A 13,146-nucleotide genomic window follows, 5' to 3' on the forward strand; every position below is an offset into this window, starting at 1 on the left:
GTCCATATAAAGATCATTAAGAATATAATTGATCATTTTAAAATTGAATAATTTATCGATATTTGTAATGTTATTTTTCGGTTAAATGTCCAAATGGTCCTTCCGGGAAATTTCAGTTCGGCAAATTGCAGGGGCGACTGCAGGAATATTTTTATTCATTATTATTTTTTTTGAACAAAAATCTAAGCTATTCACAAAAAATGAAATTGTCCGAAAAAAATTTCAAAAAGCCATAGCTATCCACAAAAAAATTAAAATATATTTTATTCAAAATTATTTTTTTCGGAAAAAGTGCAAAAATTTATCGCTATTCATAGGAAATTTTTTTTTTTTTTAAATTTCAAAAATCCACAGCTGTTGACAAAAAAATTATAGAAATTAAATTTTTCGTAAAAATTTTTTTAAAATACATAATTATCCCTAGAAAATTAAATTTTTTGGAATCAATAATTGAATAATTGAATTTTTTGGAAAAAATAATTGAAAATTGAATTTTTTGGAAAAAATAATTGAAAAATTGAATTTTTTGGAAAAAAAATTTGAAGATTTTTTTTTTTTTTTTTGATATTTGGGGGAGGGCTACAGCCAAAAATGTTTTATGGGCAATAGTCCCCTCAATAAGATTTTTGTTGTTGCAACCGGAATTGGTGTTTTTATTTAACAAACCTGTTATTCTTATTCTGGAAGAAATGACACATAAATATTAAGTAATCAGTAGTGGGAGAAAGAGACAAAGTAACCACGAGTATTTGTTTGGGAGTTATAATTCTAAGCCCTTGTTGGAATTGAAGTAGAACTAAAGATCGATTGAACCAATTAAAAGACAAATAACAATCATACCTATTCGTTTCTGTTTATTTCAATATGTATACGCAACAATTAGCGATAATTACATGAATTACAATTCTAATTAAGGAAAATAAAATGCATCAATAAAAGTGATTGGGACAATTGTTTCAACATTTGGTTAGAAATGTAAATTACGGCATTTGGGATTGAGATCAACATTGATATCATTAATAGATTATATAGCACATTTACGAAAATAATACAATTGGACATTTTCACGTAACGTCCCAATTTTGATGTTGTTCATTTTGGGGGCCTTAACAACCAAATGCTATAACAATTAAATCCTTTTTTTCATAAATAGTATGAAAATTATTGGACTACTTGATGTCAAAATAATACCAACAAAAGAAAGAACCTTACTGTTTGTATTGTCTTAATTTAGTACATATATGACCCTAAAGTATATTCAAACGATATTTTTACATCGTTATACAATCTTTCAGGGGAGTTGCTAGCTTTCATCATATGGCAGGGCTTAGCCCCTAAAAAATATCAATACCATAATAATTATATAAATAGGTTTGTTTAAACCAGGGGTTGGCAAACTTTTAGAGAGGAGACGCCAAACAGCTATCTCCGCAGAGTCATGGTGGAAAACCATGTTATTGATTATATAATTGATTTTCCCAGTGTTTGGAGAAAACAAGGATTCAATATAATTATACTTAAATAAAACAAAAAATATATTTTATTAAAAAAAAGAAAGTTGGACAAATCAGACACTTATTTCTGCTTATTTTGTGATATTTCTTTTCAATATCAATTGACATATATGTCGATGACAAGAGAAAAAAATCCATCAGGTGGTCGTCACACAATCTTGTTCTTAAACTCAAGTGTACTTCATTTTGGACAATAGTTGTTGACAAGCATGTGTGCTTCGGAAAATGACATCATCAGGTTAGCGTTATTCATATTACTTTTATAACCGCTGGAACCGGGTCCGACAAAGTCAAACTGAGACTGCAATATTTTGCTTATCCGTCTTGGTTCTTGTGCTTTTGTTCCTATATAGAATATAAAAAGAAAAGACAATATACATTATTTAAAAAAAAATAGCTTTAAGCAATAAGTCAATTTTCTGAGTTTTAATGTACAATTGCAGCGTTTTTCAAGCATTTTTCCGTTCCCAGGCTGATACAGTTGTATCTGAGTTTCAAATGGCTAAACACTTCTTATGGATCTGGAAAAATAGTTTTAGGTACCAGACAGTATAAATACAAGAAGGGTTTATTTTTTATCTAGGTTCACTACGAAGCTTGTCAGGCCATATAATATGATAACTATATTATTTTATTAAGCCAGGGATTCCCAAACTTCACATGCTAAGCTCCCCCTCCCCCCTTTGAACTGAATGATTTTAAACTCAGGTCTCCTTTATATGAGTTTTCTGGGCTCCAATTGGAACTTGGGTTTATTTTTTTTGAAAAAAATCAAGCAATTAAATTTTTTTTTTCCAGCAACGTTCAAAATCTATAGCTATTCACAGAAAATCCAATTTTTGGGGAAAAAATTTCAATAATACATAATTTGAAAAAAAATCCTAATTCCAAAGCTATTCAAATAAAAAATATTGGGGAAAAAAATTCAAATAATAAATAGTTGGAAAAAAATTTCAAAAATCTACAGTTAGTTACAAAAAAAAATTAAAAAAATCCATAGTTATTATCAAAAAATTATATATTTAATTAGAATTATGTATTTTTTTTTTTGAGGGGGATGTGGGGCTGAGTTTTTGGAACTTTTTGAAAAAAAACCCAAAATTATTTTTTTTTCCAAAACGTTCAAAAATCCATAGTTATTTACAGAAAATCAAATTTTTTGTTAAAAAAATTCAGATAATAAATATTTTGGGAAATAAAATCATAATTTCATAGTTATTCACAGAAAATCAATTTTTTTTTTGGAAAAAAAATTTTGGGGGAAAAAAATTCAAATAATAAATAGTTTGGAAAAAAATTTCAAAAATCTACAGTTAGTTACAAAAAAAAAATTAAAAATCCATAGTTATTAACAAAAAATTATATATCTAATTATAATTATATATTTTTTTTTGAGGGGGACGTGGGGGCTTAGTTTTTGGAATTTTTTGAAAAAAACTCCAGAATTTTTTTTTTTTTTTCCAAAAACGTTCAAAAATCCATAGCTATTCACAGAAAATCAAATTTTTTGTTAAAAAATTTACCAATAAAAATATTTTGGAAAAAATATACCAATAAAAATATTTTGGAAAAAAATTCAAATAATAAATAGTTTGGACAAAAATTTTCAAAAAATCGACAGTTATTCATAGGAGACTAAATTTTTTTGAAAATAATTTAAAAAGTCTACAGAAAAAAAAAAAAATCCATAGCTATTCACAAAAAATGAAATATTTTGGTAAAAAATTTCAAATATCACATTTTTTTCTCTGCTATATAATTTGACTGAATGCCAATTTTTTGTTTTAGTAAGACGAACATTCCTTAAATTGTCACCCCGCGGACGCCCATATACGTAGTTATGTTTTTCTTTTTTTTCTTCATTTCTAACCCCTCGAAAAAGTAAAGTTTTCTTCCTTTTTTACAATATTTGTGACGATGAAGTCATACAAAGGACGTTGATCTCAGGATTCGGAAGCTTTTGAATTGTCATAAATTATGTTACTTTAAAAGTTAGAACGTAACTACAATACAATTGAGTACACTCTGTGTACACAATATATACATATAAAACTAATCAAATATTTAACAGCATCCATATGTACTTATATATGTATCGAATTACAATGGAATCAAATTTATAGACTGTGTAATTAACGTTTCAAATTAAAAAAACAATGAAGCCTTGCAGCCCTAATTATTAATATGTTGAACAAACGAGTTTGTTGCATGATTGACATTTACTTTGTGTATTGTACAGTGTGTTGAACAAAAATGCAGAAAAATATCCTATCTATGAAAACTGACCTCAGACCTACAAGGACAATTCATTAGGGGTGCCCCCCCCCAAAAAAAAAAAAAGAAGTTATGTTTTCTTTTTAATAGAAAATTAAATATTTGAAATTTTTTTTTCCGGAAAATTTAATAATTGAAATTTAATTTTTAAATTTATTTTCCAAAAGATGAATTTTGAAATTTTTCTTTTGGGAAAAATTTTTCATTTGATTTTGTTAGTGAATAGCTATGTATTTTTAAAAAAATTCCAAAATTTTCATTATTGAAATTTTTTTCCCGAACTTTTTTATTTTTGGAGAATAAGTGTGGATTTTTGAAACTTTTTTGAATAGCTGTCCCTTCCTTATTAATTTATTTTTTTTGAAATTCATTTTTTGTAAACAGTTCTATATTTTTGAAAATTTTTTTTATGATTAACTACGGATATTTAAAATTTTTTTAATTTTTTTAAATTATTGTTAACAGCTGTAAATTTTTGAATCTTTTTATGAAAAAGTAATTTTTTGTGAATAGATATCGATTTGAAATACAAAATAAAAAAATAAAAAAAGATTTTTTTTTAAAGGAATTCCAATGAAAAATATAGTATGTTATAGTGTGCGTAAACTTTTACGCGCCGTGAGTGACAACATAGCAATTTCTCGAGCAATGGGACTCATTGAGACGTTCGTTGGCAAGGTTACGAAGGAATTTGAGGCTTCTAAAGAAGACGACTCCCTGCCACACTTCGAAAAAAGTATCAAATGGCTCCAAGACCATTTTGACCAATTTATCTTACCTGACTTTAAGCCTCCAAACTCGCACGACCTGAATCCGATGGATTTTTTCTTTTTTGTGGGTGGGGTGTGATTGAACGACAAACCAACCGAACCTCCTGCAATACCAAAGACAAACTTATCTTTCAAATCATGAAGGAATTCTAGGTTTTGCCACGGGACCAAGTAGTGAAGGCCTGCTCGAAGCTTTCGGCCTCGTATATATACTATAATTGAGGCTGGAGGAGATTTTATTAAATAAAATAAATAAAAAACTTAATGAGCTTTCAGAATCTGGTTTTATTTTTTAATTTGATAACTAGTTGGAGAGAAAATTGAGTTTTAAAGAAAATATTATTTTCGTGCTACAGATAACATGCACACCCTATATTTACCGCGGGGTTTTTAAACGCACTGTAGATGAATTTGCTGTGACTTAAGACAAGAAATGGGCACATAATTATCATTACCATCATATTGCCCTACCTCGTCTATCTCTCTCTCTCCCTCAAGGATGGGAAAAAAATTTCCTTGTATCTTGAATGCTGTATGTATGTATATTAATTGACGTTGATTTTAAAATTTATTGTCCGTGGTAAAACTTGGGCCTTAAAAGGGAGTGTTATTATTTCTGGGATTTCAAGCGAGTTCATCAAATTATAATTCATGATGATTTGTGACTAATGATGAAGTCATTTGTCTTATACATTTAAATACATTTGAAAGAAAAAACCTAGGCAGGAAGTCAACACAGGTCCTAAAATCATTATTTGGTGAAACAACATAAAAACAATCTTGAACAAAAATCAATATTAATTGAAAATCACAATATATGCTTTTTATTATTTCTTATATACATACACCCCAATATTTCATAGGGATATTTGTGTCTATTGGGTGCTCATTAATGAATGTAGAAATCCAACGATTTTACCTATAGTTAAAAAAAATTTATTTGCCTTATAATTCTCCATTTTCCCCAATATGACACTTTTAAATTTAAGTAAATCAATTTCTCATTCTTTTGTTGTTGAGATAAATTAAGTGTAATCTGTGGCACGCGAAAAGTAATTACATAAGTACTTACACAGTGCAAAATATGTACTTTTGCTATACAAAAGTAAGACTAACTAAATGTTAATGAATGTATTTTTTTATTTAATATATAGACCGAGGTTGGTCTAAAAAGTGTCATACCTAACAAAGATACGGTACATTTTTGATTACATTACATTTGGTGATTTGAAAAGTTCGTACAAATTCCGAGAGATGGCACTACTGGCTCGTATTGAGGTTATGTTTAGTATTTCTTGGAAGAACAAATACCAACTTTTAGCTCAATTTTTGCCTATTTAAAGTTCAATTTGCGGTTAACCAAAAGAATAATTTGTTGATAGAAATTGACGTATATGTCTACATTATACAATACATAACTACGATGATGGTCTGAAAAGTTTACATCCTCATTGTGAAGACAGGAGCACTCGTAAATAAAATCTAAAACCATCATATTGCATATATTGACTTTAACTAACCAAAGTTTTAGCCATTTTGGACGTGCAGTCGTTTGAGCGAGTTGATGTGAGTGTTTTTGTGAAAATGGAAAAAATCGAGTATCGTTCTTTTGACGGATTTTAAGCGTAATCAATTCGAGTTTTTTAGCCCCGATTAATTGTTGTTGATGAAACTTGGGTACACCATTATACGCCCGAAACAAAAATACACTTCTAAAAGTAGACAGCACAGATTTTTGTGAACAATTATTTTGCAGAGAAATATTTGAACGGGTTACAGAGATGGGGGGCATCGTGGGGGGAGAGAAGTGTGTTGAGTTACAGGAATAATATGTCGAAAATAGAAGAAGATTCTTGTTTCTTTGTTTGGTGGGAAACTTTTTTGACCACCCTTGCATATCTACAAAGTAATTTCATGTCGATCTTTCCATATATCCAATTCTTTAGCGAGTCAAGGCTGAGAAAAAGATTTGACCTCTAAATATGTTGGAGACTATCTATAAGAGGAACTAGCTAATACTCTCACACTAGCCTATGAAGAATTGTCTTGAACTTTTGTTCTCAAAATTTTTCGCTGTGTGTAAGACCTGAGAATATGTCATAATCTACTTGTAATACCATCATGATCAAACTGAATTTTCAATTGTAGAGACTGAACTTAGAAAGACTCTATACTAAGAGGGGTAAATCTGATATTTAATTTTGATTGCTACAAAAATACTCAAAATATAATTGGCAACTTATTTTATCTTATAATTGTGGATGATTACTTTATTTAGGAATTAGTTATTGGCGATTTTTTTTTCTGTACCAATTACATACTTTAATAGAAAAATTGCATCAATTTAGAATTCTTGAATGACAACAGATCTGATATAATTCATTTTAGCTCTTTTGCATAATTATATGTGGAGTTATCTGTGTTCAAAGAATTTTGCTAATTTCAAATTATAACAATGAATTGTTAAAATGGTGTTTTGTATATTAGAAATAGAAGTATTTGACTGATTTCCATAAATCGCTAATAAAAACTCCAAAACCTAATTGCAATTAGTTTTATTTATAAGATATCATATCAAACCATTTTTTGCCAATATTTACTTTTGAGGGCCTCAAATTCCTCACTACTGTATTTCTAAGAAAACTTTATAAAAATCGTTACTGGAATTAAGCCACGCCTTCTTCTCTACTATTCCACAGCCTGATTGCCACGCATTTTATAAAGGGAGTTATACCGGCTTGACAGAAAGTAATAGGATATACACAACTTGGCACAATATCTCTAAAGCATTAGCACATTGTGGGACCGGTTAAAAAAAAAGAATATGTAGTACATTCATTGTATAAGTAACAGCTTCCAAAAAATAAATAGTGGATTTGATCAACAACGACCAAGAGGAGTACCAAAACCGCCATCATGCGGCTGACTACATCAACATGCCGGAGGTGCTGTAATTGATGATGCAGGTTTTTTGTGTATCACCCCTTCGTCTTCCAGCAGGATGGAGCCCCAACCCACACTGCAAAGACGACTCAAATGTGGTGGGAAATTCATCTTCCAAATGGGGGGTTCTGGTCAAAGGAGATGTATCCCACTCCAGACCTGACCTGAATCCCTTATATCATACAATGTGGGAGCAAATTGAGGAATAGGCCTGTAAGAATTCGCACATATATGTGGTAAAACTGGGAAGGCCTGCTTACTACGTCAGAATGACGTGTCATACCTTTAGAGGATGTTTGGAGAAAAAATTTCCATCCAAGGCGGCAGATTTGCGTAATAAAAAGGAACATGATATGTTAATCAATTAGTTTGTTTGTTTGCAATATTCTTGAATAAATATGCATATTTAAGCACAATGACCAATGTTAGATTAATTTAAATAACTCTCTGAAACCCTTCCATCAAGTCGGTATATATCAAATATTATTTTTTTATTTTCTTCAAATTCAATATTTGAAATTATATTTTTCAAATTTTCATTCTATAATTATGGATCATCGAAATTTTATTATAAAAATTAAATATATGAAAAAAAAAATTAAGAAATCGAAAATTATAAATTTGGTTTTTGAATTTTTTGTCCAAAAAAATAAATTTTCTATGAATAACTATGAATTTGAGTAATTTGTTTTCAAAAAACTTTATTTTTTATGAATAGCTATGTAGTTTTTTGAAATTTTATTCGAAAAATTTAATTTTCTTTGAATAACTATGAATTTTTGTGAGCACTTTTTTTTTTTAAATTTTATTCGAAAAAATTAAATAAATGAAATTTATTTTCAAGAAATATAAGATTAGGAATTTAATTATTGAAATTTTATGTGAATAGCTCTGGATTTTTTTTTTTTTTAATTTTTCTTTGAAAAAATACAAAAACCAGGCTCCCCCCCTTCCCCTCCGAAAATAAATAAATATATGTATTCTAATTCCAAACTCAACCGTCATTTGATTTACAAATAATTTTTATTCAGTTGGTACACATGTTTAGTGTTGTGTCAGTCCTCATTTATTTGGTTCAATCCAGTCCAGTCTTATGATCGGTCCTATTAGTCCTTAAGACCATTGATTATTGGAACTGTCAGTACGTAGAACTGATCAAAAAAACAAAACACAAAAATACCCTATGTATTTTGTTGTCAGCTGTCGATTTACTCTTCTGCCTTAATACGTCATAGCGATTTCATAATTTATTATTTTTGACAAATAAACGAAGTAATAAGTTATATTTAATTCTTATATTCCGTTTCCTAAAGGACGGGAATACAATTTCGTGTTCATCCCTCGTGTTATATTACATGTCGGCCATCTTATTATTGCTATGAAGAAATTTTGACTATCATATAGAAATACAAATGTATAACTACGCTTTTAATAAAATAATACGAAGCAATGTTATCATTCAGTATAGAATAAAATAGTATGTAGAATTTTAAGATTATGAAATATGTCAATCTAATTCATTTTACAAATGGTGCATAAATAATATGTCAATGATAGTCTGGGTAGGTTTGAATTATTCGGCTAACTACCACAGGATTTTAGACCTTCTTTCGTTTCTGTTTGGTGGTAAGGTTGTGTGCTTTAATAAATGTAAAGACGTCATTTATTTTTGCATATTATAACGAAGTTGCACTCCTGAGTAATACTAAAATTAATTCTTGCTTCATTTAATCTAAAAGGATATTCCATTAAGGAAATTAGGGCATTTAATTATGTGACCATGAGATACAACTTGAGTATTCAGTGAATTGATACAATTTGACTGAATTGTGTGAAACATCTGTTATTTTCCTAAAAATCTTGCTAATTGTCGTGGAAAAGTCTTCAAAACGTAAAATTGTACAACTTAAGAGCCATCTACAGGGTTCGGAAGCAAAACGTGGACTGAATGACTGATTTTAGAAAAAGGTGAATAATTTTATTTATTGAAAAAGGTGAATAATTTTATTTATTGAAAAATAATTTGGAATTTTTTTTCACAAAACTTTGAGACACGACCTTTGTGAGCAGGTTCACTCAATTTGGCCGCCTTCAGCAGCAATTACATCCTCCACACGGTGGCGGAAAGCCTTGCAGGAGTTGATAATGAACTTCTCGTACAAGTTGTTCCACTTCTTCACAATCCTTAACGTTCGTGTGAGACGTTCAGTTAGTCTACCTCTCCAAAGTGCCCCAAACAGTAAAATCCAACGGGTTCAAATCCGGCAAATCCGCCAAAAATCAGCCATGTTTTCGGCGCAGAACTTCTGGCATTTGGCCAATAATTGAGAGGGTCTACCATGTTGGCTACACTCATAGTTGTCCTCTGGGTAGGTACTCTAGATCCATGGCAGTATGGTGTACGTCAGCACCTTGTAGTAGGCCTCCTGGCCGATTTTCTCCCTAGCCTTAAAAAAGAAGGGAATATTCTTCTTTCAGTAAGACGCCACAACCCCCAGGACCATTTTTTGGGTTGATGTTTTGTACAGAACACCCCCTTGACCCCCTTTGTTGTTCTGACGGTTGTAGACCTGGTCCACGGCCAAAATCTTCTTGTCGGAGAATTTTTTTTCTGTGGATCCATTTGCCTTGATCCACGCACGGACTTTCTTGCACCTCTGCAGTCTCATTTCCTTCAGATTGTCCGTCTACAGGTGGTGTGGGGTCCGTGTGTATGAGGACAGCCCCAAGTCCTCCTTCATAGCCCTCCTGATTATCCCCTCGTCCACGTCCATCTCGTTAGAGAGGCGATTCATAATGGATTTTGTGGCGTCCTCCTTGATCTTCTTCTTCAGGCCCCCCAGGAACTCAGAATCCATTTTCAAGTTGTGTCCCCCACTTCCTTCTTTCCTTGAGAGGTATTTTCCATCCTTTTTCATCTTGGCCACTTTGAAAATTAGGCTTCTGGAGCATTTCACAATGGCCATAATCTCTGCCACCTCAATTTTGGCATCCAGAAAGTCTGAGATCCTTTGCCTTTTTGCTTCTTGCTCACTCATGAGGAAAGATTTGAGAAAGGTTTATTATTGTTAACTTATGCAGAAAGGACAGGATATTCGGAATGTGCAGGAAAAAATCTCAACACCTCTCTATTTTAATTGCATAAATACCATTTAGTATCAGTCCACGTTTTGCTTTCGAACCCTGTAGAAAGTAAAAAATAATTTAGGAATTTTAGAAAACACGCCACCGGGTGCATTGTATATAGTTCTCCTTGATTCATATACCTATATACTATTTTTTTTAAAGGCAAGTATAAACTCTTTATAATAAAAATGACACAGGCGTTTGGTTCAACTCTTATTAAAAAAAAAAAAATAGTGGGAAGTACTTGATATCAAATTTTAAAAATGAGTATGACTTTAGAGAAAGTCAAGAAACGAGCTGAAGCTCGTTTCCAACCCTCTCTAAAAAAACAACTACTTTGGTCATGAAATCATATTATATTTCTTTTTTTTCAATCTGTTATTATTTTTTATTTATTTATTCTTTAGCAGGGAATGTATAAGTTTAAACGAGGTCCTATGATTTGTCAAGACGAGCAAATCAGTCGTCCACCAAATGAGGTGACATCCCCGAAGTGGTGAAGAAAAATACACAAACCACACTGGTGGATCGTTTACTGAATGTGTACAAGACGACACACATTTTAGGCATTTCAAAAAGTGTGATACATTCCATTTATTCTGAAAATTTGGACTTGACAAACCTGGTTGCAAAATAGGCCCTGTGATTGCAGACACTCGAGCAAAAACAGGATCGTGAAGAAGTTTCAATTGAGTTGTTAATAAAGTTTCACAGTAACCAAGCATGATTTGAATACACGTTTGAAAAACGAATATACAAGTTAATATTATTGAACTTATTAAAACATTACATTCTAAGACAAACGAACGGAAGTGTATGTTCGAGCGTGGTCTGAAAAGTATCTGACCTAACATATACACAAGACATTTCTTCTGAAGTTTTATTTTTCAACAAAGTCTAATAACACTTCTTTCAGCGATGTTCCCATCTCTGTAACCTGTTCAAATAGGTATTACTCGGCGTTTTTCTCTGTAAAATAATTGTTCAAAGGACATTTTTTGTTTTTGGCTCAATTGCTCCACCATTGGATTGACTTAAACGCATCTTTAACAATAAAAGCCTTTTTATGTCTTAATATTGTTTGAATCTATTTACAGGTTTCACTTTCAATTAATGACAGCTCCATACTCGATTTTGTGCATTTTTACAAAATACACACAATTATATTGGGATGTGCCTGCCCTTGTTTAGGACCAAGGAGCGTGGTTCATTCCAGTCCGATCCCATCAAGTCCAGTCCCAATTATCAGCCCTTAAAGAAGGTAAAATCGATCCCTCGGACGTCAGTGAGATTGTTTTTCGTTTTTTTTAAGTTATTACGTTATATAATATAATAAATTATTTAACTAAGTAAAGATATATTATGATGTTTGTATTATAATTAAAAATATAATATTTTTTTACAAGATATGTGCAATAATCCTAATACATATTTAATAAATCTTTTTTGGAAAAATAAAGCATCTATAATTTAATGGAAAATTCCAAGGACGGAGAGTTAAGGACCAGTCCCAAGGATCGATAGCCCTAAGGGCTTTTAGGAAGGGCCATTAGACTGGACGAGAACAAATAAATAGCACAATAGTACTCATATCAACTCACTCAAACGACTGTTACATATCAAATGCACGTCCAAAATGACTGAAACTTTGCTGAGTATCTCTCAAGAGATGCTAGATAGATGTGTCTATCTTTCATATACGAGTGCTACACATCTATACATTGAGGTCGTAAACTTTTCCGACTACCCTTGTAGTTATTAAAGTACTTCATAGATCAATGGTAACTTCATTTTTTTTTTTTTCAAAAGTACCGTTTCAAATGTAGTTTGGATATTATATTGTGTATATTTGACGTCTATATACAGTGTTTTAATGTTCGTGCGTAGATTTATTGGCCAATTTATATTTGATAAAATATAAAGGATTATTAGTATATCTAATAAGATGGAAAAACCTGAAAATTTCCAATCATTTGGTTAATTACTTCGAGAGTTATGCACCTTTTAATTTTATTCTAAAAATAGAATCAAAACTTTTAAATAAAACTTCCTTTTATTTAAACTGTTGAAACTTGCTTTATTTTAACTCAGCTTATACATGAAATTGAAGTAATACTCACTTAATAAAAATCAAAGTATTTTGTGCTTTTAAACTCTAAGGTCAGGAAGATCCAAAATGGACTCCACGCTTGTAGTGCAAGCCACTACACGCGTTACTTCAATTTTTTATTCATTCAGGGGAGTCCACAGAGTGGTGGCTAGAAGGGACTCTTTTTACTAGAAAATTTAATATTTGAAATTTAATTTACTTTTTTAAATTTTTATTCCAAGAAATTTAATTTAATTTAAACAGCTATCGATTTTGATTTTTTAAATCTGTTGATTTTTGAAACTTTTTTCAAAAAAAAGTTTAATATTTGAAATTTAATTTTTGACACTTTTTTCAGGAAAATTTAATATTTAAAAATTTATTTTTCCCAAAAATTTAATATTTGAAATTTATTTTTCCCAAAAATTTA

Source organism: Lepeophtheirus salmonis, chromosome 9, assembly GCF_016086655.4.
Source record: "Lepeophtheirus salmonis chromosome 9, UVic_Lsal_1.4, whole genome shotgun sequence".
Lineage (NCBI taxonomy): Eukaryota > Metazoa > Arthropoda > Copepoda > Siphonostomatoida > Caligidae > Lepeophtheirus > Lepeophtheirus salmonis.